Source organism: Panicum virgatum, chromosome 2N, assembly GCF_016808335.1.
Source record: "Panicum virgatum strain AP13 chromosome 2N, P.virgatum_v5, whole genome shotgun sequence".
NCBI classification, from domain to species: domain Eukaryota; kingdom Viridiplantae; phylum Streptophyta; class Magnoliopsida; order Poales; family Poaceae; genus Panicum; species Panicum virgatum.
Window position 1 is genome coordinate 18,241,192 of NC_053146.1, and position 24,282 is coordinate 18,265,473.

Sequence of the window (24,282 nt, forward strand, 5' to 3'; positions counted from 1 at the left end):
CAGACCCGCATGAACACGTGCACTTCGGCGTGCTCCGCCGCGCCGATCCGCCACCGCACGCGATTCCACCTCCACCGGCCTCCCTGAGCCAAGCTTTTAGCCTAGTTAGATTACGCAAGCAGCGTAGATCATCCCTGACCCAAAACCCCGGCCAATTTGACCCCGGAGCATCGAATTCGATGAAGTCCAGCGACGTTCGGCACCGCGCCGCCGCGGAGAATGAGCTCCTTGGCTGCCTCTGGCCACCGCCTTCATCTGGGTTGCTGCTTGGTGGGTCTTGATGTTAGATGGTCAAAGCCGGGGCTTGGTTGGTCGGTTTGGTCTGGTTTGTGGGCCTCCTTTACATGTGTTACGCAGGACGCGATTGTCTGCGTCTTTGTCTGCATATTCGTCGTATTTTCTTCTTATTCCGGACTTGTGCTCCTAAAATCATAAATCTTCGAAAACAACTGTGCAGCTAGGTTAGTGATACAAATATGTGAGTAAGAGGTATAGTTTTACTTCTTTTATTAGTATTGTTGACGGTCATATTTTGCACTTAATGACCGTCAACAGAGTTCTTGACGAAGACACTTTTCTCTGCCATTCCTTCTTGGTGGCGGGTTTCGTTTTGATCGCTTTCGCTTCCGATTCCTCAAATTCTCTATGAAGGATTCTTCGTCTGGCGTTCCTGTACTTATGCTCCCTGATTTCCTTGTCGATTCTCGGTCGTTCCAAGAGCTCGGCAAGGATATCGATTGTAGGGGTTGATGGCTTCTCTTGCTCTTTCTCAGATTTCTTCTGGGTAAAAATTCTGACCTGGGAACATTGTTTGACCTTCGGTCTAAAGGCGAACTTCTCCGTTTGCCCATTGATGTTGAGTTGGATTTCTCCAGCTCCAACATCAATGTGTGCATTTGCGGTACTCAAGAACAGCCTTCCCAAAATGAGAGGCGTCTTGGTGTCGACTTCCATGTCGAGGACGACGAAATCAACAGGAATGAAGAAGTTCCGAATTTTCACCGGGACGTTCTCCAAAATTCTCGCGGGGTAACGAACCGTCTGGTCCGCTAGCTGCAAGCACATGGCAGTAGGGGCAAGCTCATGATAATTTAGTTTATTGTAAACTACCTTAGGCATGACGCTGACGCTTGCTCCCAGATCGCAAAGAGCGTGCGAAAAGTGTTGGCTCCCAATTGAACATGTGATTGTGGGGCATCCTGGATCTTTCTTCTTCTCCAGGAGAGGATCGAGTATAGCTGTGCTACACTCCTCTGTGAGTTGCACGACCTCGGTGGTGGGCAGGTTTCTCTTGTTCCCAAGTATATCCTTGATATACTTAGCATAGGTCGGGACCTGCATAGCGTCAAGAAGTGGTATATTGACATACAACTTCTTTATTACCTCGACGAACTTGCCAAATTATTCGTCGGCCACTGGCTTCCTTATCCGTTCCGGAAATGGTAAGGCAGCAGAGTCATGAAACTCCCATGAAGTTCTACGGGGTTCCACGGTTTCCTCCTAGGTAGCAGTTGTGTTGGATTCTTCGGCCTCCTCCTGATCTTCGTCTCCAGCAGAGGTATTGCTGGTGGGTACGGCTTTCCGCCGAGATCCTTCATCTTTGGGATATGATGGTTCCTACATGGACTTACCTGTCCGCGTAGTCACTGTACTAACACTCTCCTTAGGAGAAACTTCCGGTTGCCCAGGATGTTTTCCCGAGTTATTGTTAGGACAAGATGAGGCTAGTTGGGCTACCTAAGTTTCTATCATTTTATTGAAGCTCAACTGATTTTTAATAACAGAATTTATGCCCTCTAGTTGTCCGGCTAAAGATTCCAAGATTTTATCATTAGCAAGAAATTTCTTACTAATGTTGTCGTTAATCGGCTTCTGGCCATAAACTAGGTCCTTTAGAGTAGGTTGAAAATTGTTATTAAAGTTCATACCTTGCTGTTGACCGAAGGGGAGGTCGGGCTTTGAATTCCAACCCTGCTGAGGACGGAAGCCAGAGTTGTTGGAGTTATTCAATCCAACGAAGTGAGCTTCCTCCTGGGTGATCGGCAAAGAGTTGCCCGTGTGTCCAGTTTCTCCATAAGTCTCGCATGTCATGCGAGAATCCATAACCTGGTTGGCCTCCTAGTGCGGAGACTCCATCCTGTTCATGAGAAGGTCTATCTTGGCAGCAAGCATATCAACACTGTCGATACGATGAATTCCCTTGCGGGGCTGTTGCTGCCTTTCACCTTTCCAACTCTGGTTGGAAGCAATCTTCTCTACCAGCGCTTTCGCTGCGTTGACGCTGAGCGAAAGGAATGAGCCACCTGATGCTGCATCAATGTGGTTCTGGGCTGGCGTGTTCAAGCCATGGAAGAAACTCTGAATGATCAGCCATTCTTCCATGCCGTGGTGGGGGCATACTGCAACGTACTCCTGGAATCTCTCCCAAGCTTCCGGAATGGCTTCATCCGACAGCTGCTGAAATCCAAAGATTTTTCTTCGGAGGGCACTGGTTTTGCCCACCGGGAAGTATTTCATCAGGAATGCATTGGAGCAGGCATCTCATGTGGTGAAGTCTGCTTAGTTGGTGTAGAACCACGTCTTCTCCTTGCCTAGCAAGGAGAATGGGAACAACCGAAGACGGACATTATCCATCGTGGTACCTCTGGGGTTGATAGTGCCGCTCACTTCCAGGAAATTCTAGAGGTGAGCGTTGGCATCTTCTGATGCCTTTCCACAGAATGGACTTGCTAGAACCATGTTCCCCAGTCCCGATTTGAGCTCAAAGCCATCATTGCCTTTGTCATTGTTCAGTCCAGTAGGGATGTGGCTGCTGGACGAGGACGAGTACCGCCTGAGAGTCTTGCCCATGGGTGGTGCTGAAACGGATGAACGAGGGTTCCAAGTGGGTTTCATCTAGGGTGGTACGACGTGGCGTCTCACAATTCGCCCAATTATCTAGGGATTCGGATCGAAGTTGGACGATAGATCAAAACCGGCCATGCACTGCTCTGCATCGAATAAACAAGAGAGAGAGCAATGGTAAGCCCGCTAAAACTAGCGGTAATAAAATAGTAAAGTTCATCACTCAATTATACGATAACTTTAGCCAATTAATTCCCCGGCAACGATACCAGAAATGCTTGTTGGTGTCTCTTATGCTCAATCTAAATAGGTATTCTGCAAGCGCACAAAATCACAGGTGTAGCACTTCACCACGGAGTATTCCGGGGTATCGTAAAATACTCAGGGAAGCACTATGGTAAAGTGTATCGTAAATCGTAGTGGCAACTTTTACTAAATCTATCAACTGACTAATTCAGCAGGGGTAAGCCAGATAACGGGTAAGGATAACTGTCCAGTCTATGACTGTTGGACACACAGGAGATTCTATACCTTAGGTAGCAGTTGGGAGAACAACGAGCGAGAAAGGACTCCTGAAACACTTTTAAACTACTGAGCTAGCCTCACTAGAACTAATCTAAGCTTCTATCTTGATGTCAAAATCAGGAGCTTACTTCGGCGGCCTAAGAGAAGGGCTTAGACAGGGATGAGGAGGGAGCCCGACGTCCTTCGGCACTACTGCTATGAAAACATCCGAATGTGGTGGACTACGATGGACGGACAAGGCTATCACCACTTGCCGCCTACCACTGCGGTGCTGTGGGGTGGAACCGTGGAACACACTTCCTACCTAGTTCCGAGTCAGACACCACGTCTGCTCTCGATACAAGGATTTCTCTTGAGGCCTTCAAGAGAAATCCCCCTCAACCTAGCGAACTAACTTGAGTTACACTAGTACGGGCGAGAAAATCCATAAGACGAGCTCCGACAAGACAAGAAAGATAACTTAAACTGAACTAGAGGTAAACTACTCCCGCAGACAAGTACTAGTACTTGGGAAGATAAATAACTTGTGGAAAATAAAGCTGACTCAAGTAAATAAAGAATATTACTTATATTAAAATAGTCAAAGGAAAAGATACAAGAGCTTATACCGAGCTCCGATGACGATTCCGGATCCCCGAGACAAGCTCGACTCGACTCTAACTCCCAACTACTAACCTACTCTAGACTTGAGAAGAGAGAATTGCTCCTTTGAGTGTGTGTTTACATGTGAGAGTGAGGGTGCTATTTATAGGCTTCCAAGGTCGGTAGAAGGCCGGTAATTCAGGTAGCGCCCGGTGCACTCAACTATAGAGGTGGTGCTTAACTTCCACACGAAGTCGGGAGCCGAGACACTACAAGGTGGGGTCGGGCGGCCCATCCTAGGCCGGCCGGCCTAGGAATGTGCCACCTGGCCACCGACCTTTCGTGGATGGCTCCTGATCTCTCCAGGACATCGGTTCTTCGGGTATCTTCCTCGGATGCTGGAATCTGGGGCCGGGCGGCCTGCCTCCAGAGCCTCTTAGCCCTCCGTTTCACCGACGTTGCAAATCAACACTCCACATTGCCTCTGGGATGGGTGGTTTCCCCATTTGACGTTCTTGGCACTGGCATGTGGGTCTTTGGCTTGAACCTTGTGCTTCCGGGTCCACCGACAGGATATGAGATGTTCGCCTTGTTCTGGAGCCTTATGAACATGTCACGTTGCTCTAGTAAAAATATCGGACCCATGTATGTGGAGGTGTCAGGCCGGTCGGCACAGAATGTGCCGGGCGGCCTGAATCTTCTCTGATTTCGACCATCTTTGGATAGTGGATTCCTATAAGCACAACTCATCCAAAACTCGTGGAACTTATTAGAATTACAAACAAAATATGTATGGAACATGGTGCAAGAACTCAATTTATTCCTGAGAAGTTGACGGTCAAAACGTTGAATAATGGCCGTCAACATGCACTCACAATCCTTGTTCACTAGCTGTATGACGACCTTGGAGTCGCCATAGGCGAGCAGGCGCTTGATGCCGAGTGTAATAGTGATCCGGAGACCGTGTATGAGAGCCTCGTACTTGGCAGAGTTGTCTGTAGCCTTGAAAAGTAGCTGGAGAACATACTTGAGCTTCTCACCCTTTGGGGAGATGAAGAGGACCCCGGCGCCAACTCCGTTGTGGTTGAGAGCTGTTGACGGTGCTTAAGTGCCATTTTCACCCGTCAACTATACTCAATAATAAAGGAAAACCACATGCCTTACTCACATATTTGTAACACTAACCTCGCTCCACAATTGTTTTCGAGTTTTGTACATTTCAGATGAGCAGGAGCGGAATAAGACAAAAACACACAGCAGATGCCATACAACTACACAGAATATCGTGTCCGGCATCACCCACTTACAAGGCGGGCCCATCTGGCAGAGTAAACGGGCGCGCCACACATAATGCATACAAGGAAAGATATCAGGGCCCACATGTCAGCCTGCCAGAGAAGGATAAGGACGAGAGGCGGCTAGGTGGGGCCGGCCAACCCCCTGGGTCGGCCGAACCTGGCCGGCCTCCCGTCTAGGTGCATTTCAAGGAGGAGTCGGCCCCAAGTCTCCTGATTACCTTCCATACGTGCATTTGGCGGGAATCGACCTCCACTAGTATAAATAAGGCCCCCTCTCACCCCTCTCAACACACACACACACTTCATTCCATTCTCTCCAAGAAGGCTCTCCTCTCTCTTGCTCTCTTAGCTAGGTAGTGGAGCTAGGCTAGTTCTCTTTAGCGAGCAAGTCGTCCTCGGGGTCGTTGAGCAATCCTCGGCTCCTGGTATGGCTTTGTATCCGACTTGTCAGACTTCTATTCATAATATATAGTTCTGCCATGGTTGCTTTACTATCTTGATAGTTTATCAATCCATTCTTAGTTCGTTCATAAGTTATGCTACGGTCTTGGTTAGGCCAAATGATCCGGTACGGATAGAGGTTCGTTGTGCTTTCGGGCTTGCTCTAGTGTTTTACTTGTCCATCCGAAGGGTGGGAGACCTGGGGGCACTAGAGTAGTGACTTCATACACGAGCGTGGTGCTCGGGTATGTGGGATCCTTCGGTATGACCGTGCTCCACGGTGCGACTGGGGTAGAAGGCAGGTGGTGACAGCCCTGTCCGTCCGGTGTAATAGTGGTGTTGCGTTTAGCATACTCCCCGATGTTCAGGTTCGGTGTAGGAGTTCATGCAAAGAGGTAACGGGACTGGATGTACTCCGGTGCGGGACCTTCTCCCCGCTATCCCATTTTCCTGGCACCTGCAGTCCTAACCATGATCTAACATGACTCCAGCTTTGGATAGAAGCACTAGGACACCTAACCTAGCCTAAGCTCCAGCTGACTTGACATAGGATAGAGTAGTTCTTTGTTTTATAGTTTCTCTCTTTTATTCCTTCCTTTTGGAGTGTGGATGTGTGTTGTGTCGCATTACCCTGGCTTATTCTCTATCTATACTTACCCCTGTTAGAGCATTGCCTATTACTTGAGGCACAATGTCATGGTTAATGTTAAGTACAATACCTTTGCTACTGCCATCCTTTGGGACACAAATAAATGATGATACCCTTACTCTCCGGGTGAAATGCTACAATGGTATATCCATGTGCTTGCGGATCCATCTATAATCGTATTGATTATACCATGAGAGTGGCACCCCTTGGGTGCAGTTGCTAGGATAGGTTCGGCGCCCTCATTTCTAGTGATTGTACTAAGGACTGCCAACAGGCATTTCTGGCGCTGTTGCTAAGGATTAACCATTCCTAGTGATTGCGCTAAGAAATGTCAACAAGAGCATCGTCGCGTGTCAGGCGGTGGGGCCTAGATCTCAGTCCACTCCACGATGAAGTCGACCAGGGCCTCAGACTTGATCGTACATCATGGCGTAAACTCGATTGTGAAGGCGCCAATTTCTACTGACCATCTGACGACCCGGCCGTTGACGTCGCGGTTGTGAAGAATGTCGCTGAGTGGGTAGGAGGAGGCCACCTTGATCTTGTGAGCCTGGAAGTAGTGCCGAAGCTTCCTTGATGTGATGAGAATGGCGTACATTAGCTTTTGCAATTGAGGGTAGGGCCCTTTTGACTCGCCGAGTACTTTACTGATGAAGTAGACCGGGCACTGTACCTTGTAGACGAGACCTGGCTCATCTCGTTCGATGACCAGGATTGTGCTCACCATGTGGGTGGTGGCAGCGATGTAGAGGAGAAGGACTACCCCATCTTCTGGTGCGGTCAAGACGGGTGGTGTCGTGAGGAATTCCTTGAGCTCCTAGAATGCCTTGGAGGCATCGTCGTTCCACTCGAACTTGTCAGACTTCCTGAGAAGTTTGAAGAAGGGCAGGCCCCTGTCGCTGTTGACAGTCATTAAGTACCATTTCTGACCGTCAACTAAACTCACTAATAACGGAAAACTATACACCATACTCACATATTTGTATCACTAACCTAGTTCCACAGTTATTTTGGAGTTTGTATGATTTTAGAGGAGCAAGAGTGAAATAAGAAGAAAACACGACGAAGATACCACGCAACTACGCAGAAGATCGCAATCGGTGTCACACCCTTACAAAGAGGGCCCACTTGACAGAACAAACGGGGGCGCCAAGGAAGATGCACTAGTGGATAAGGACGAGGATCCACGTGTCAGCCAGCATGCAAAGGATAGGATCAAACGGCTGATAGGTGGGGCCGGCCGACCCCTAGGGACGGCCGCACCTGCCCGGCATCTCGTCCAGGTTCACTTCGGGGAGGAGTAGCTGCCAAGGCACCTGATTGCTTTCCATGTGTGCATATGGGGGGAACTGACCTCCAAGACTATAAATAGGGCCTCTCCACCCCCCGCTCAACACACACACACACACACACCATTTCACACCCTCTCTCTCTCTCAAGGCTCTCTCTTGCTCATAGTGTAGGGTATTGGAGCTTGGCTAGTTTTCCTTTAGCCAATCAAGTCGTCCTCAGAGTCATTGAGTGATCCTCGACTCTTGGTATGGCTTTGTATTTTTTCTGTCAGTACTCTATTCATAATATAGAGCTTGATCATGGTTGTTATGCTATCTCTATAGTTTATCAATCCATGCTTATGTTTATCATGAGTTGTGTGACGAATATGGTTAGGCCAAATGATCCGGGTATGGATAACGGTTCGTTGTGCTTTTGGGCTTGCTCTAGTGTTTTACTTGTCCATCTGAAAGGGTGGAGACCCGGGGACGCTAGAGTAGTGACCTCATACATGGGCATGGTGCTCTGGTATACGGGATCCATCGGATATGACCATGCTCCATGGTGTGATAGGGGTAGACGGCATGAGGTGACAGCCATGTCCATCCGGCGTAACAATAGTTGTTGCGTTTAGCGAAGTCCCCGACGTTCGGGTTCGGTGTAGGAGTTCATGCAAAGAGGTAACGGGACTGGACGTTCTCTAGTGCGGGACCTTCTCTCCGCTATCCCATTTTCCTGGCACCTGAGCCTTAACCATGTTCTAACATAACCTTTTCTTTGAATAGATACACTAGAATAGCTAACCTAGCCTAAGGTCCAGCTTACTTAACATAGGATAGTTTAGTTCGTCCTTTTGTTCTTTTATTATTTCTTTCTTTTCTTCCTTGGGTGCTGGATGTGTGATCGTGTCACATTACCCTGATTTATCATCTTTATCATGGCTTACCCCTGCTAGAGTTTTGCCTATTACTTGAGGAACAATGTCATGATTAATGTTAAGTACAGTACCTTTGCCAATACCATCCTTTGGGAAAATATAAATAACGATATCTTTACTCTCCGGGTGAAATGCTACAACGGTATATCCGTGCGCTTGCGGATCCCATCTGTAATCGTATAGACTATACCACGAGAGTGGCAGTCCTTGGTGCAGTTGCTAGGGATGGGCTTAACACCGCCGTTCCTAGTGATTACGCTAAGGAAAGTCAACACGCATTTCTGGCGTCTTTACCGGGAACTAACCCCTCCTGATGGTGACGTTAAGAAATGCCAACAAGCATTTCTGGCGCCGTTACCGGGGATGGCATGTGAACAAAGTTATTGTGCTGATATTAATCTAGGCTTCGTACTCAAGATATAGTCATTACTCTTTTAGGCTAATGTCACTTTATGTCTTCTTTTATTTTTGATTTGAAAGAAGACAGGGGTAGTGTATGACCGGTTTCTCCCTACCGGAAAACTACACAGAAAATCCAGAGAAGCTTGTGAGAAGGTCATGACCTCGCGTTGTTCCTCCTCCCACTACTCTTTCGGTACAGAAACCCAGTTCAGAGGCACCAACTATTCCTGAGGCTATGGCTGAGAATACTCTCCGCGAGTTCTCCGTCCCCTCCACTGCCAATGTGGCTACTGGACCCATTGTCAATGTTGGGAATGTGAACTTTGAACTCAAATCCAGCCTCATGAACATGATGCGGGCTAGCCTGTTCTGTGGCAAGCCGAACGAGGAAGCAAATGCTCATCTACAGATTTTTCTGGAGCTCTGCGACACCGTAGTGATACGGGGCGTCGCCGCCGATGTTGTCAAGCTGAGGTTGTTTCCCTTTTCCCTACTGGGAAAGGCGAAACAGTGGTTCTATAAGGAGAAAGACATCGACACCTAGGACAAATGCTCCAAGGCGGTCCTCGCAAAGTTCTTCCCGCTGGGCAAGATGAATGCCCTGTGCGGGAAGATATCAAGTTTCCAGCAGACAAGGATGGAATACATCCCAGAAGCTTGAGAAAGGCTGTAGGAATATATCACAGCCTGTCCTCATTATGGGATGGACGAATGGCTCATCCTCCAAAGCTTCTACAATGGGCTAACAACGACATCACGAGCCCATATTGATGCTACTGCTGGAGGAGCTTTTCTCGACATGACCATAACAAAAGCTAAAGCTTTGGTCGAGAAAATGGTCACCAACCAGGGGTGGAGCGAAGAACGACTCCAACCCCGGACAAAGGGTATGCATACCATCAAGCAGACGGATATGATTGCCGCGAAGCTAGACCTCCTGATCAAGAAATTGGGAGAAGGGAGCCAACAGCAGATTCAGGCTCCCGTCTACGCCATGGGTTCGCACTTCACGTGCGAAGTCTATGGAAACGATCGACACTTGGGGAACGACTGCCCCGAGACCCATGAAGACTACACATACCTCAACAGCAGCAACGGGTATCGTCCACCACAAGGAGGCCAGGGGTGGAACCAGCCGCGTCCACCATTCCAGGGAGAAAAGGTAACAGCCCCTCTAGAAGAAGAGACACAAGAAGACACCAGAGAATCCGAGAAGGAAACGGCCTCCAAGGATTACACTGATACTAGTTTCTTGCTGTTTCCTACTCGTAACCGGAGGACAACCGTGGATGAACAGTTCTCTTGCTTTGTTGAGATGATCCAGAAGATACATGTTAACGCCCCTCTGTTGGACGTGATGCATGTACCAACATACGCCCATTACATCAAGGACATCATCAACAACAAGCGACCTTTGCCCTCCACGGAGGTTGTCAAGCTGACGGAGGAATGCAGCGCAGCTATACTTTACTAGCCTCTGGAGAAAAAGAAAGATCCAGGGTGCCCAACGATCACGTGTTCAATCGGGGCACAACACTTCGGCCATGCTTTGAGTGACCTGGGAGCCAGTGTCAGCGTGATGCCTAAACCCCCACCCTTCGGATGGACAGGTAAGATGCTAAGGCAAGCCCGAAAGCACAATGAACCGATATCTTTAACCAGATCATCTGGTCTAAGCAAGCAACTAGTATAACTTGATGAAGAATAGAACATGACAAAGCAAGCTAAGAACATAGCAAGATAACCATGAATGAACTATATATGTATAGCATAACGATAACTGGAATACAAAGCCATACCAGAGGCCGAGGATTGCTCTCCGACCCTGAGACGACCGGATTCGCTAAGGAAATGAAGTACTAACCTAGCTCCACTACCCTAAGGAGTACAAGTCACAAGAGAGTGTGAGACAAAGGCTTCCAAGTGGTGTCTGTTGCGTGAGTTGTGGTGTTGGCGCCTACCAACATCACCAGCGATGACGCCCGCAGACGCCAATTTGGGGTGGCAGTATTTCATGAACCACGAATGAATCCGCAAGCGCACGGAATACCGCTGTAGCATTTTACCCGGGAGTATACCGGGGTGTCATTTATATTTCCGCAGGGAAGGCGGTGAGTGAGAGAATATATAGATTAGTGGGTGAACTCTATCTAGATTGGATATTCTCTTGCATAAATAGGGGTAAGATAATAACATGGTAGGAGGTAGTGTGACACACACACAAACTACCCTCTCGTATAAATAAACGACAAAGATTGCTTTAGGCCGGGAGCAAGGTAAAAGTCAGAGCTCGAGTCAGCTGTGCTAGGCTAGCTATATCTACACTTTCTCATTGGTTAGATCGTCAGAGATTAAACTACACAGCAGGGAGATCGCTATCGAAGCGATGGGAGGAGCCCGTACACCCCGGCGACTTTATGTACCTCCTACCCCCCATACCGAACGTGGAGGATTACTAAAAGGCTCGGACAGGGCTATCACCACCTGCCGGCTACCTCTACAAACCGTGGATATAGTTGATATCCAGCAACACTTAGCTAATCTAGACACCATGTCTACACTAGTAAGGGATACTCTAGTGTCCCGCGCGGAGCCCCCACCCTCCGGATGGACAGACATCACACTAGAGCAATCATACGAATACTGGAGCAGTTGATAGAGTTCTAAGAACAAAAGACTAACCATCTCTAGCACAGGGCGATCATACAGTGCAAGCATAGAATGATAACGCAACCATGACAAGAAGCATATACTCGATAACTCAGAATATACTTCAAGCAGATATCGGTAACCATAGTCTAATTCTATTACAAACGACCGAATATTACAAGAGAGAGCTAGAGATGAACCCATACCAGACTCTCGAGCAAAACCGGCGACTCGATGACTCCTAGACTTCTCCTAAACTCCACTAAGCCTAAAGACTATGCAAGGAATGCAAGAAAGGAGAGGTGAGTGGTGTGGTGTGTGTGTGTGTTCTCATTCTCTACCCCCCTTGTATTTATAGCAGGGAGCCACAGGGTTTCTGCAGCTAATCCTCCGCAAACCGACATAGGGGACCAATGCCATGCTGCCACGTAGCAAGCTTAAGGCAGTGGGGCCCACGGGCCTGTCGGCCGACCAAGGGGTCGGCCGGCCTGCTAGTGGCGCCAACCGCCCCCAACTACTGGGGGTTGGGCTTGTCTGGGCCTGGCCTGGTCTGAACACCGAGGTAGAGCTTGTCTTGAGTGATCTTGCTTCGGTTCTTGGGCTACACTTGGTCCATTTGAGCCTGAATTGGTACTCTGATATTTTTTGTGTTTTTCTGTTGGGCCAAAGTGTGCTTGCAACCTGCATATTAGCTCAAAAGCACAACTTGCATATTCTAGAAGGTAAAGTGTTGTTTAGGGACTTTATTGAATATAAGTACGTGAAAGAAATGCAAACTCTCATGATTTTCTGATCAAGTTGACACATAGAAATGATCGATAGTGAGTGTCAACAAGATCCCCCAAACTGTCCTTTGCTCGTCCCGAGCAAAGTAGGACAAATCAGGTTGTTGATCAGAAAATCACTTTGACTCGTACCTTACCTGTCATTTCATAGTCTGAAGCAAAGGAATTCATCTATAAGCTTAAATAAGTCGGTTAGCATACCTAGCTCAATTACCTTACTCCTTCATGGGGCTTTTTAGCTATCTCCTTGTCATGGGCTGTTGAAAGTCAGAACGGTGCATAGAGTGATACTTACTTGTTCATAGATCCGCAATCCATCTGGAGATACTTTTTTGAAAGAATTTTGAAAATATGGCAAAGCTCCTAGGATAACTCACTCAAGGCACTCATCTTGTATTTCCTTACCTGGGCAGTATCTGTCTTTGATCTTCCCTACTACTACAAGCCTTTATGGAGCTCAAGGTTGTAACACCCTAATTTAAATTTAAATATTTAATAATAAATTTAATTGGCTTTATTTAATTTTCTAAGGTTTATTATGCGTAGCCTTGCATTTAATCTAATTTTCGTTCCACAAGTAAATAAAATTTGTCTAAGTTTAAAATTTTGTTGTTGCATTCATGCTGGTGCATTGTTCTTTTTGTTTGAGTGCTAGGGTTGATTTCGAATTTGAATTTGAATTCAAATAGTTTTAGTTTGAGTTAGTTTGAAATAGGAAAGGAAATAGAAAGGAGAAAAGAAACCCAAAACCTCATCCCAGACCAGCCGGCCCGCTTCCTCTTCCCCGCGGCCCAGCTCCCACCGCGTGGCCCAGCCTTTCCCCAGCGCACGCGGCCCAGCTCGCCTCCTCTCCACTCACGGTCCGCACGCCAGCTCCATGGCCCGCTCCACCCGCACACCACCCGCACACTTCATGTGACACCTCTGGTGTCAGTTTAACCAAAGCTAGGCAATTAACATAACTTCACACACAAATGAGCTAAGAAAACTTAAATAAGAACCCTATGTCTAGTTCTTGCAAACTTGTGTGTAAATGTATGAGTGCAATGTGCTTGAAAAACAATAATTGGTACCCTTTTAAACTTGACTTGACATGAGTGGTAATAACACACTAAAGTACACCTTTCATAATGATCTATAAACTTTCTATGCAAATCAAATCCAAATTGGAAAGCCCTCAAATGCAAAGATCAGTGGAACCATTATTTGATTTATGAAGAGCTACTAGTTTAAACAAAATAAAATTCGAACAAAGGATTAAACATTCCTTTAGCACATAATGTCAAATATTTATAAAAAAAATAATGCATTCTTGTGTATGAGTATGTGTGGATATAAAACTTGTCCCTTTAATATTCTTGAACTTTCATGCTTAACTTGTCATAAAAATGTAGTTAAAAGACACACTCATATTTTTGTGACACATAGTTTAATTTTAAAAGACTTTTTGGCAAATTCAAGTTTTAAACATTCAAATAAACAAGAGTTCAATTTCTAGTAATGAGGAAGTTAAAAATAACTTCAAACCAATGCAAAGAAGCCTATGAAAATGAATATGCATATTCACCATGTTGTGTTAAACAAAAGCCTAGTTGAAGCCTAGGAGTAAAAGTGCCAAAATTCACATGGAATGATAAGTACTTTAAATGGCAGTTTTAGAAATAATTAAATAACTCTCAAACCATTGCTCGAATGAAAAAGTGTATAACACGAAACTTGTAGATCTCGAAAAACTGAGCAAAAGTGGTATTCAATACTTTTTCATTTGAGGCCAAGATGGAGGAGAAAATTAGAGTTTACATAACTGGATTTTGAACTTCGAGAAAATTACAGAACTGCCACTGCCAGCTTCTTCCACCTCTCGCCTCCCTGCACCACGCCCACGACGGCGCCGTACGCCGCCGGCGCCACCTGGACGGCCACGCGCCGCACCCTGCTAGCTCTGCACCTTCCCTAGCACGAGCTCCCCCAGCCCGCTTCTCCCTGGCTCCGCGTCGAGCTGCCACGCACCCCCGCACGCGCCCCTGCTCGCCACGACGTCGACGGCCGTCGCCGTTCCCTGGCCATGCGCCCACGCCATCCCGGTCGCCTCCCCCAGCACCGTCCTCCCCAGCAAACTCGCCCCCAGCTCGACCTCCCCCTCCGCCCTTGCCTATAAAGGGCAGAGCCCAGCCTCTCGCGCGCCCAGGAAACTAGAGCCGCCACCACGATGGCCGGCCTCCGCCGGAGCTCCGTGGACAACCCCCATCCACCATCCCTCGGCTCCAACCGAGACCCTGAATGGATTCCTCTCAGAACGCTGATGCTCCCAAGCCCAACCGTCCATTCCCTACCTCACCCGAGCCCGCCGGAGCCGAGCTCCCATGGCCGCCGCCCCTGTACATCGCCGGTGACCCACCTCCCGGCTGCCCCCGACCCATCCGAGACCACCCTAAGGTCCACCCTGACCCCCTCTCTCTTTGCCCCCTATTTCCCCCTCGCCGCCGGCAAGGAAACTCGCCGGAATCCGGCCGCCTTTACCCTCCCCTGTTCTGTACTTCCGCCAAGGACCTCCCTTGAGAAGAAACAAAAGTTTAGGGGTCCATATGAAAAGTTGCAAATAAACTCAAAACAGCAAACTTCAAAAATGCCTAGAAAATCATAGAAAAATCAGAAAAATATAAACTCAACTGTTCTGGAATCCTTATACCAAGAACTACAACTTTTGTTACAGTCACATGTTCATATTTTTCATTTATTTTATCTAAGAAAAAGACTAGTTTAAATGGCACATAAATGTTCTAGGAGTTTGGTTCAGTAACTATACTTGATTTTTTGATATGTTGAACTTAGTACAGTTAGAAGAACCTGATAAAAATATGAGCTCTGTTTGAAATTGTTTGCTTGCTCAAATGATCAAGATTCCTAGATCTACTAGTGAACTTCACATATTAATCTTGGTAGGAGTAGACATTATTTAGTTATGAAACTTTTTCTGTAAGAACATGGTACTGAATCCTTGCTGTTGTACAAGTTTGGGAAATTTTAGATCTAGTTTACTATATATTATATTTATTGCTTGTTATATGAACTTAATCCATGATATATAGTTACTGTGCATAGAAAAATCTAGGTTTATTTCTGGAACTTTGATTTAGTCTTTTAACCATGCCTGAAAGTTTGAGCACCTTTTACTGAATATTCTTACAGTTATAATCCATGCTTGAGTTATCATTGTTTAGTTTTACTATTTTTGTTCTGGAATAAATCTGTTTTATATGATCTTCATATTTGGCTAGGTTACTAGTTAGAATGATAATTAGCTATGTTAAAAGTTTCACATGCAGTACTAGTCATATTAAAGTCCAAATGAATATGCATGTTCATATCTAGTTTAATGCATGAGTAATTTATCTTCTAGAAATAATGCCTGAAAATTTTACTTAAGCATGCTTAGTTCATTTTTAGGCTCTGTTAAAAATTTGAGAACCATATACCAAGTATGACTCTCTGTGGAATTAATCTTAGTTAATGGCTTGCTAAATTTGTTCTTTTTGTCACCTCTGCTGTATAAGTGAATAAAATCTGGAAAAATTCCATTACTGAGTAGATGCTTTGTAGATACTCCCGTAAAATTTGTACCACCAAAAACCATGTCAAACGTTCTATGAAAAAAGGTGAAGCAACTAGAGTAATCTACTTACATGAATAGTTATGTTAAATTGCTTTATGGTTAGATGCTGAATTTTATACCATAGATGTTAAAGTTTGGGATCTGAGTTACTTTAGTTTTTCATCACTAACTCATGAGTAAATTGGTTGCTAGGAAATAGTGAAAGCATGCTATGTTTTAATGATAAAAATGAAAACCAAACCACACAGCTCTTTTATGAAGTAAAGTGAATTTAAGAACTACTCTATAAACGATTGCCAAGAAAAATAAAGTTAACTAAGACCAACACAACAAACACATGCTATACTGGACTACAACTTTATAGTGAAGGAAAGAAATATATTTATATCATGTTGTAACAGTATCATTTCTGCATGCCTATAGAAACGGTAAATCTACTCGACGGTGATTACGAGTTGGTGCCCGCGAATACTACCACTCCGGAGAGTGTCTCTCTTAATTTTACTGACTTGAATCAAGACCCAAACCAATGTTCGGAAGAGCCCAAGACTACTTTTGAACAGTGCCCAAGAAGGCAAGCCCCGGTGCATAATCCCATTATTTTACGCATTATATTCATCTTACAATTTGTATATGTTGTAATAATTTTTATTGCGCATTTATGTTTTCTAGGAGTTGATCGAAAATCTTAGGTGCATGATCCCTAGGTACCTATGTTTGTTATCCTGATCTTTTTCTCTACTAGTTGCCCCGCTAACTAGGTACGGTAAAAGTCGAGAGGTTTCCTGCCTTTCGCGAGATTATAGGAGTTGGCTGACTTTAATTCCTGCTAAAATATAAGGACAACGGGCGGGGGTTGTGTAGTTGTGATACCCCGCTGGTGTAGTAAAAAATGGCTAAGGTCGCGGTGTGTGGCTCATTTCGTTAAGCGTTTGAAAGTACTAGCCACATGCCGAGAATATATGGTAATCGGTAAGCTTAAGTACCTGATTGGACCAGCGAGTGGAACGATCTCGCACCCTCCTGGTAGAAGTAGGTTTATTTTTTTGTCCGGACATACGGGTGCAGAGACGTCGGGCTTTGTAGTCGGGGAGGGTGTGCCGGATCCACGGACTGGAAAGAAAGGGGGAAAGTTGTGTGGGTGACTTGGTTCCCATACGTGTGGTCTAGGTTCCCCTGGCTAGGTTGAAATTCGATTCAGAATCGTCCGCCTCTCACGGCATGAGACTGCTTAATGTTTTCGGTCACACATAGTAACAAGTGGAACATGATGATGATAATACTGCTGGTTGGTTAAATGGTTGCTCTACCATGTTTGTATAGAGTTAGATGCAAACTTAGAATGGTTAATCCAACTGGAAGATGGCTAAATAAAATCTGAAAATAAGGATCAACTCTTAGTGGCGTTTTTGGCAAAACAACCCCACCAACCAAAAAGCCTTGCATGTCTAGTTATCCGACTATGTTATATCCGGAGATGGGTCAGTCTTGCTGAGTATTAGTATACTCAGCCTTGCTTGTGGCACTATTTTTCAGGTACTGACTTTGAAGATCTGTTCGCGAGTCTTACTTGGCCGTGTACCTTGCCTCCGGTTTGGTCTGTTGAGTGGGATGGCCCTTCAGCTGGTGCTGACCACCCTCCCGCTGAGTGACGTTTTCGTATGGGCTTTATCGATGCGTCACGTTATTTCGCTAGTTATCTTTTAATGCTTCCGTTGAACAATGAGACTTGAATAATTTGAGTAGATGGAACTCTGTAGTAATTTACTATTCTGAACCTGGCTTGTAATAAATTTCTTTTCCGCTGCAATCACTCTGAGATGTATGAAATGTTCTGTGTTGTAATCTCTGGGCTCACCTTCGTGTGAGTGTTATCTGCTGATCCCGGAATAGCATGGCTTTTATCGAGGCTTCACTCGAGGAACTACCGGTGAGTGCCAATTTGGGTCAGAGTTGCTTAGCAACAAAGATCAGTGCACCCGGGCCCAGTTAGTTTGGGTGGTTCCGCCACAGCTGGCATCAGAGCTCGCAGGCAACCTACCAGAGATGGCAACCTCGGTTTTCAAAACAACAAATTAAAACTTGACTTCAAAACTACTAAAGTTTTTGAAAGAGTCTAGGATCTCCAAGGACAAGTCTAGGACGTAAAGCCCTAGGGGATCTTATGGGTATAATCAGGTGGCTTATATTGTATGGCTAACTTCCAGCACTTTACTCTTCTGTATTTAAATTCTGTAATTTAAATTCTGCAACTACATCGTCGCCACGGAGGTATGCTTACTCAGTCAGCTGAGGGAGTCTGACCTTCCCTTCGGTGATGCGAGCCGAACGCTGGAGCTCAAGCAGTGGCCTACTTGAGCTGCTACCCATATACCAACTCCGGTTGATTATATGGGGAGTAATGGTTCGAAATTGGAATTCAATTCCCCGTCAAAGACGGCACTCAGTCAATACGTTGTTTTAATGACGTATGCTTAACGTTGTCCATACGGCGGTAATTGTATGGATGTCGGTTCTATAGTGATTGGTAATGAATGGAAACGCTTTCGTGAGTGCTGGCACAAAAGGTTCAATTTATGTATTGTCAATTTTCTGCAAGTACGCTAACTCGAAATCGAATCCTAGGCTATCTAGCTATATCGAGTAGCTACATAGTGAGAGACGTAATATGTATGCCACCAAAGTCATTTGCGTAAGACCAAGGTTACTTGGCAATTCTTTTCTTTGGTGAGGACGATTAGGATCTGCATTCATCCCTAAACCTTTAGCAAAGAAATGTTTAAAGGAAATCCCAATCAAAAAGGTTACAAACCCATCATTAAGGATCATCTAGGTAATCTGTAAAAATCTGGAATTCTGGTTTTCTCGAATTTTAAAAATATGAAGATTATCTCAAAATGAGTTTGGTCTGTAAGGTGAAATGTATCTACATAAATTTCCAAGCTGTTGTAAACATATTAGAATTTTTGAAGCTTCCTACCTTAGTGTTTTCGAATTTATAGTAATCTTCTGCAAATCTGTTAACTCGGAGCGGTCCGTCCAAACGAAATTTTTTCGACCACCTTAAGATGCTTATCTGAAAAATCGTTCAACACAAAAGTCGTTGGGAACTTGATGAAGAACTCACTGTAAAATTTTGAATTATCTTTGTCAAGTAATTTGGTAGATATGGTCAAATTACTCGCTCTCTGGACAATCTATTTTCTGGTTTGACATCACTTCAAAACCTTTAGGATTTCACCTTGTTAGGATCTGAACTGGACATAGTGTTGACTAGATGAAATGTTCCTCACTACCTTGTGCATCTTCTATAAAAGTTTGAGAATTTTATGCCAAGTAGATTGTCCCTGGTGAACAAAATACTAGCCCTCTGGTTGCTGAGTTTTCTGGGTAGACAGCAAGTTGAGAACTTGAGAATATGACCACCTTAAAATCTAATTTGGACCTAGGCTTGGTTAGACAAAATTGTGTACAATCATATTAGGAATGCCCAATAAATATTTGAAAATTTTTGGACTTCTAAATCTAGAGTTATGAAATTCTAAAGTTACATCTAGAACAAATGAACCCCGATTGTCCAATTTATATCCTACGGGGTATTGCTGAAATTTTCACCCTTGTAGATGACTCTTCTTGGATATGAGTTGAATACCAAAGTGGTCACAAATTACATGATCTAGGTTCTCACAAATTTTCAACTTCTTAGGACTAGTATACTCCAAGCTATAGACAAAACACTATCGCCGGCCTGCTGAAAACAGCCAGAACAGAGAAGCACTGAATATTTCAACCATCTTAACCATTGTTCCAGCCTTGGGGTTGAATACCAAAGTTGCTCCAAACATATTAAGATACATGCCTACAAAATTTCAACTTCATTAGATGTATATAGTAGGAGTTATGGTCTAAATACAGAGAACCTGTTCAGAAAGCCAGAGGTGTAGTAATGGAATTTTTCGACCATCTTACTCTTAGAATTAGCCTCTGAGTTGACTACCAAAGCTGTAGCACATGAAATTATCTAACTCCTTTCAAAATTTCAAGGCATTCTGATGAACGGAACGCGAGTTATGAGTTTTCTCATAACCTGCAGCTTCTTGCACGTTCGGTTAACCATGCCTTTCGAGTTCTACTCATCTGCCCATCTATCCTTTGAATCATACCAATGTTAGGGACCATATTTCTGGTGTTAACCTTTCCATATTGTTGAAGCACAATGTTCTCCAACCTCAGGATGCTGGTTATCAATAGCTCAGCAAAAAGAAGAATGACACAAGGGATGACTGAAATTACTTGGACGAGTTGAAGGAAGTCTCATTGCCCTTCTTGCTCAAATGGGTCTTTTGAAAACTAAAAATAGGTGCACAAAAATGCTAGAATATCATGCATAATCATGACTGCAACATTCATGCAATACTTGTAGCAAAAGTACTACCGATGCATTGTTATTACATTCCCACGATTTAAATCACATATGCATCTGGGAAGGAATTGTGAATATTATCTGGCTCTTCATCTCCCTTTCTTGCCACGAGCATTAGTTGGGTTGCTATGTTTTTACCTTGTCGTGGTGTTCGTCACTAACCTAAGGTGCCGTGACGGAACCTAGGGCCTCGTGTGTGCTACCGCAACACGATTGTGCTACTAGGTGCATGCTGGTATCTTGGTCTGTGATAGCGACTCCGTGGCAATCTATTTTCTCGCAACCTGAATAATGTGTTGATTTGTTTGAGTTCTATTTTGGTTCAACAAAAAAAAATTAAGAGTACTTGCCTGACCTTCCAGTAGCTAATCTGCATTGCAACCTGAGCACCGCATGCCCACATGCATGATCATCCTACCAAATAGATATACCCCATCATGCATGAAAACCATGTGCATCAGAAGTTATACACCAGGAAAACACCCATCATTCAATAGTATCATGACAAAGGCATCATGCCATGTGCATCATGTCATCAATGCATAGATCATTTTATCTATGCAGTGCATCCCCCACACATATATTACCTAGGTGCGTTGCCTCATTACATCCAAACACCTGCACCTAACTTATCAATGTGTATCACCAATCTCATGACATGTTGGCATCTCCACCATACATCATGACATTGAACTAGTGTGCATTTTTCTCAAAACATGTACCAACTCCATTAAATCATCGTGAGCAAGAATGTCTTGAGAAAAGTTTGTTTCTACCGAAGAATAAGATCTCCATACTAGAAAGCTGTCAGATATAAGTGGACCGGCGGGTACAGAAGAGAAACCCAAATTTTTAGACCTGATAAACTACCTCGAAATAAGTTGAGCCTGTGGAATCAAATGTATTAAAACAAATCTCCTTACTGCTGTAAAAATTTGAAAATTTTTAGAGAAGTGTAACCCTCAAAATTCAGTCTTTTGGCAAACCCCTATAATCCTGTCAACTTGTAGTAGTCTGGCCACATGAATTTTTAGACCCACTTAAAGCTTTTCCTGAGAAAACGTTCAACATGAATGTTGTGGATAACTGAGTCTAGAAGCTACTGAAAATTTTTGAGAATTTTTAGTCATTATATTTGGTACTTATAGTCAAAATACTAGCCCTCTGTTCAGTCTGAAATCTGGGTCAACCTTTAGGCAAACACTTAATGATTTGACTATCTTAAGATCTGTTTCTGAGTTTGAGTTGACTAGAGAAAATGATCACAATTATCTTAGGCACCCCAGTAAAAATTTGAGAATTTTTCGACCTTGGATTCCTCAGTTATGATCAATTCTATCAACTACCCAGAATCTGTTTTGCAAAAGAATCATCAAGTACAAGCTCTCTTAAAGAGTGGAGAAGCCTACTGCGACAAGGATAGAGTTGTATGGTTTGAATCTCCATAGTGGATCAACTGAATCGTGATCTCTGAAAACCAATTCTTGATAGGTCACCGCTTCCAAAGCTTTCCAGTCACTTGGGTATTAACGAAATATATCAAGACCCTAGGCAAAATTTCTCGCTAATTATATCTCATAATTCTATACTGAGACCACTTATAAATACCCGTTACACTCCAATTTTTGCCGCTTATGGATTTCATGATTGGTTTGCCAAGCACCTCTCCAAGGCCTGATTCCATTTGGATCATTATCGACAATCAAAACCTTTTCTGCAATTACACACTATTCATACTACCAAGAAGTGTGCCGGTATTCAACTTGATCACATTGTGGTCTACATATTGCACCACATACAATTAATTCCAATAGTGATGCTCAACTCCTAGCACGCTTTTTGGGAAATCCCTTGCAATCTTCTCCTGTCACCAAACTGATCCGAAGTTCAGCTTATCATCCTCGAACCGACGGCCAAACTGAAAAGTGGACCGAATCTTAAAAGACATGCTAAGATCTTACATCATTCATTATGACAACCATGAAGACAAATACCCGTTTTTAGCAGAGTTCTCACCCACCTATCAAGCAAGCTTGAAAATGGCACTATTTAAAGCATCGTATGATCAAAGGTGTCAAACTCCACTGAGTTTGTCACAAACTGAAGACCACTAAATATTTGGACCAGACTTGATCATTCGGCAGAATAACAACCAAAGATAATACAAGAAAATCTTAGAGCCGACCACTCTAGCCAAATGAGTTATTTGGATAAAAATAAGAAAATCTTTGCAACTCGAAGTCGGTAATAATGTCTACCTTCTGGTTTCACCAACCAAAGGCACACACACTGTCCACACTTAGCATATTCACATAAATCTCGGGACGAGATTCTTTTTAAGTGGGGTAGGCTGTGACACCTCTAGTGTCAGTTTAACCAAAGCCAGGCAATTAACATAACTTCACACACAAATGAGCTAAGAAAACTTAAATAAGAACCCTATGTCTAGTTCTTGCAAACTTGTGTGTAAATGTATGAGTGCAATGTGCTTGAAAAACAATAATTGGTACCCTTTTAAACTTGACTTGACATGAGTGGTAATAACACACTAAAGTACACCTTTCATAATGATCTATAAACTTTCTATGCAAATGAAATCCAAACTGGAAAGTCCTCAAATGCAAAGATCAATGAAACCATTATTTGATTAATGAAGAGCTACTAGTTTAAACAAAATAAAATTCGAACAAAGGATTAAACATTCCTTTAGAACATAATGTCAAATATTTATACAAAACAATAATGCATTCTTGTATATGAGTATGTGTGGATATAAAACTTGTCCCTTTAATATTCTTGAACTTTCATGCTTAACTTGTCATAAAAATGTAGTTAAAAGACACACTCATATTTTTGTGACACATAGTTTAATTTTAAAAGACTTTTTGGCAAATTCAAGTTTTAAACATTCTAATAAACAAGAGTTCAATTTCTAGTAATAAGGAAGTTAAAAATAACTTCAAACCAATGTAAAGAAGCCTATGAAAATGAATAGGCATATTCACCATGTTGTGTTAAACAAAAGCCTAGTTGAAGCCTAGGAGTAAAAATGCCAAAATTCACATGAAATGATAAGTACTTTAAATGGCAGTTTTGAAATAATTAAATAACTCTCAAACCATTGCTCGAATGAAAAAGTGCATAACACGAAACTTGTAGATCTCGAAAAACTGAACAAAAGTGGTATTCAAGACTTTTTCATTTGAGGCCAAGATGGAGGAGAAAATTAGAGTTTACATAACTGGATTTTGAACTTCGAGAAAATTACAGAACTGCCACTGCCAGCTTCTTCCACCTCTCGCCTCCCTGCACCACGCCCACGACGGCGCCGTACGCCACCGGCGCCACCTGGCCGGCCACGCGCCGCGCCCTGCTAGCTCCGCACCTTCCCCAGCATGAGCTCCCCCAGCCCGCTTCTCCCTGGCTCCGCGTCGAGCTGCCACGCACCCCCACACGCGCCCCTGCTCGCCACGACGTCGACGGCCGTCGCCGTTCCCTGGCCATGCGCCCACGCCATCCCGGTCGCCTCCCCCAGCACCGTCCTCCCCAGCAAACTCGCCCCCAGCTCGACCTCCCCCTCCGCCCTTGCCTATAAAGGGCAGAGCCCAGCCTCTCGCGCGCCCAGGAAACTAGAGCCGCCACCACCATGGCCGGCCTCCGACGGAGCTCCGTGGACAACCCCCATCCACCATCCCTCGGCTCCAACCGAGACCCTGAATGGATTCCTCTCATAATGCTGATGCTCCCAAGCCCAACCGTCGCTTCCCTACCTCACCCGAGCCCGCCGGAGTTGAGCTCCCATGGCCGCCGCCCCTGTACATCGCCGGTGACCCACCTCCCGGCTCCCCCCGACCCATCCGAG

At 44.7% G+C, this 24,282-nt stretch overlaps 2 non-coding genes across 2 annotated transcripts; one reads left to right on the forward strand and one right to left on the reverse strand.

Annotated features, from left to right (window-relative positions):
* The first annotated feature begins 2,380 nt into the window (after positions 1 to 2,380).
* LOC120663225 lies at positions 2,381 to 2,487 on the forward strand. The gene has a single exon (XR_005670443.1). It is a non-coding gene; the product is annotated as a small nucleolar RNA R71 (small nucleolar RNA).
* Positions 2,488 to 9,548: 7,061 nt separating this feature from the next.
* Positions 9,549 to 9,655, reverse strand: LOC120663119. Its single transcript, XR_005670342.1, has one exon. It is a non-coding gene; the product is annotated as a small nucleolar RNA R71 (small nucleolar RNA).
* Positions 9,656 to 24,282: the final 14,627 nt, after the last annotated feature.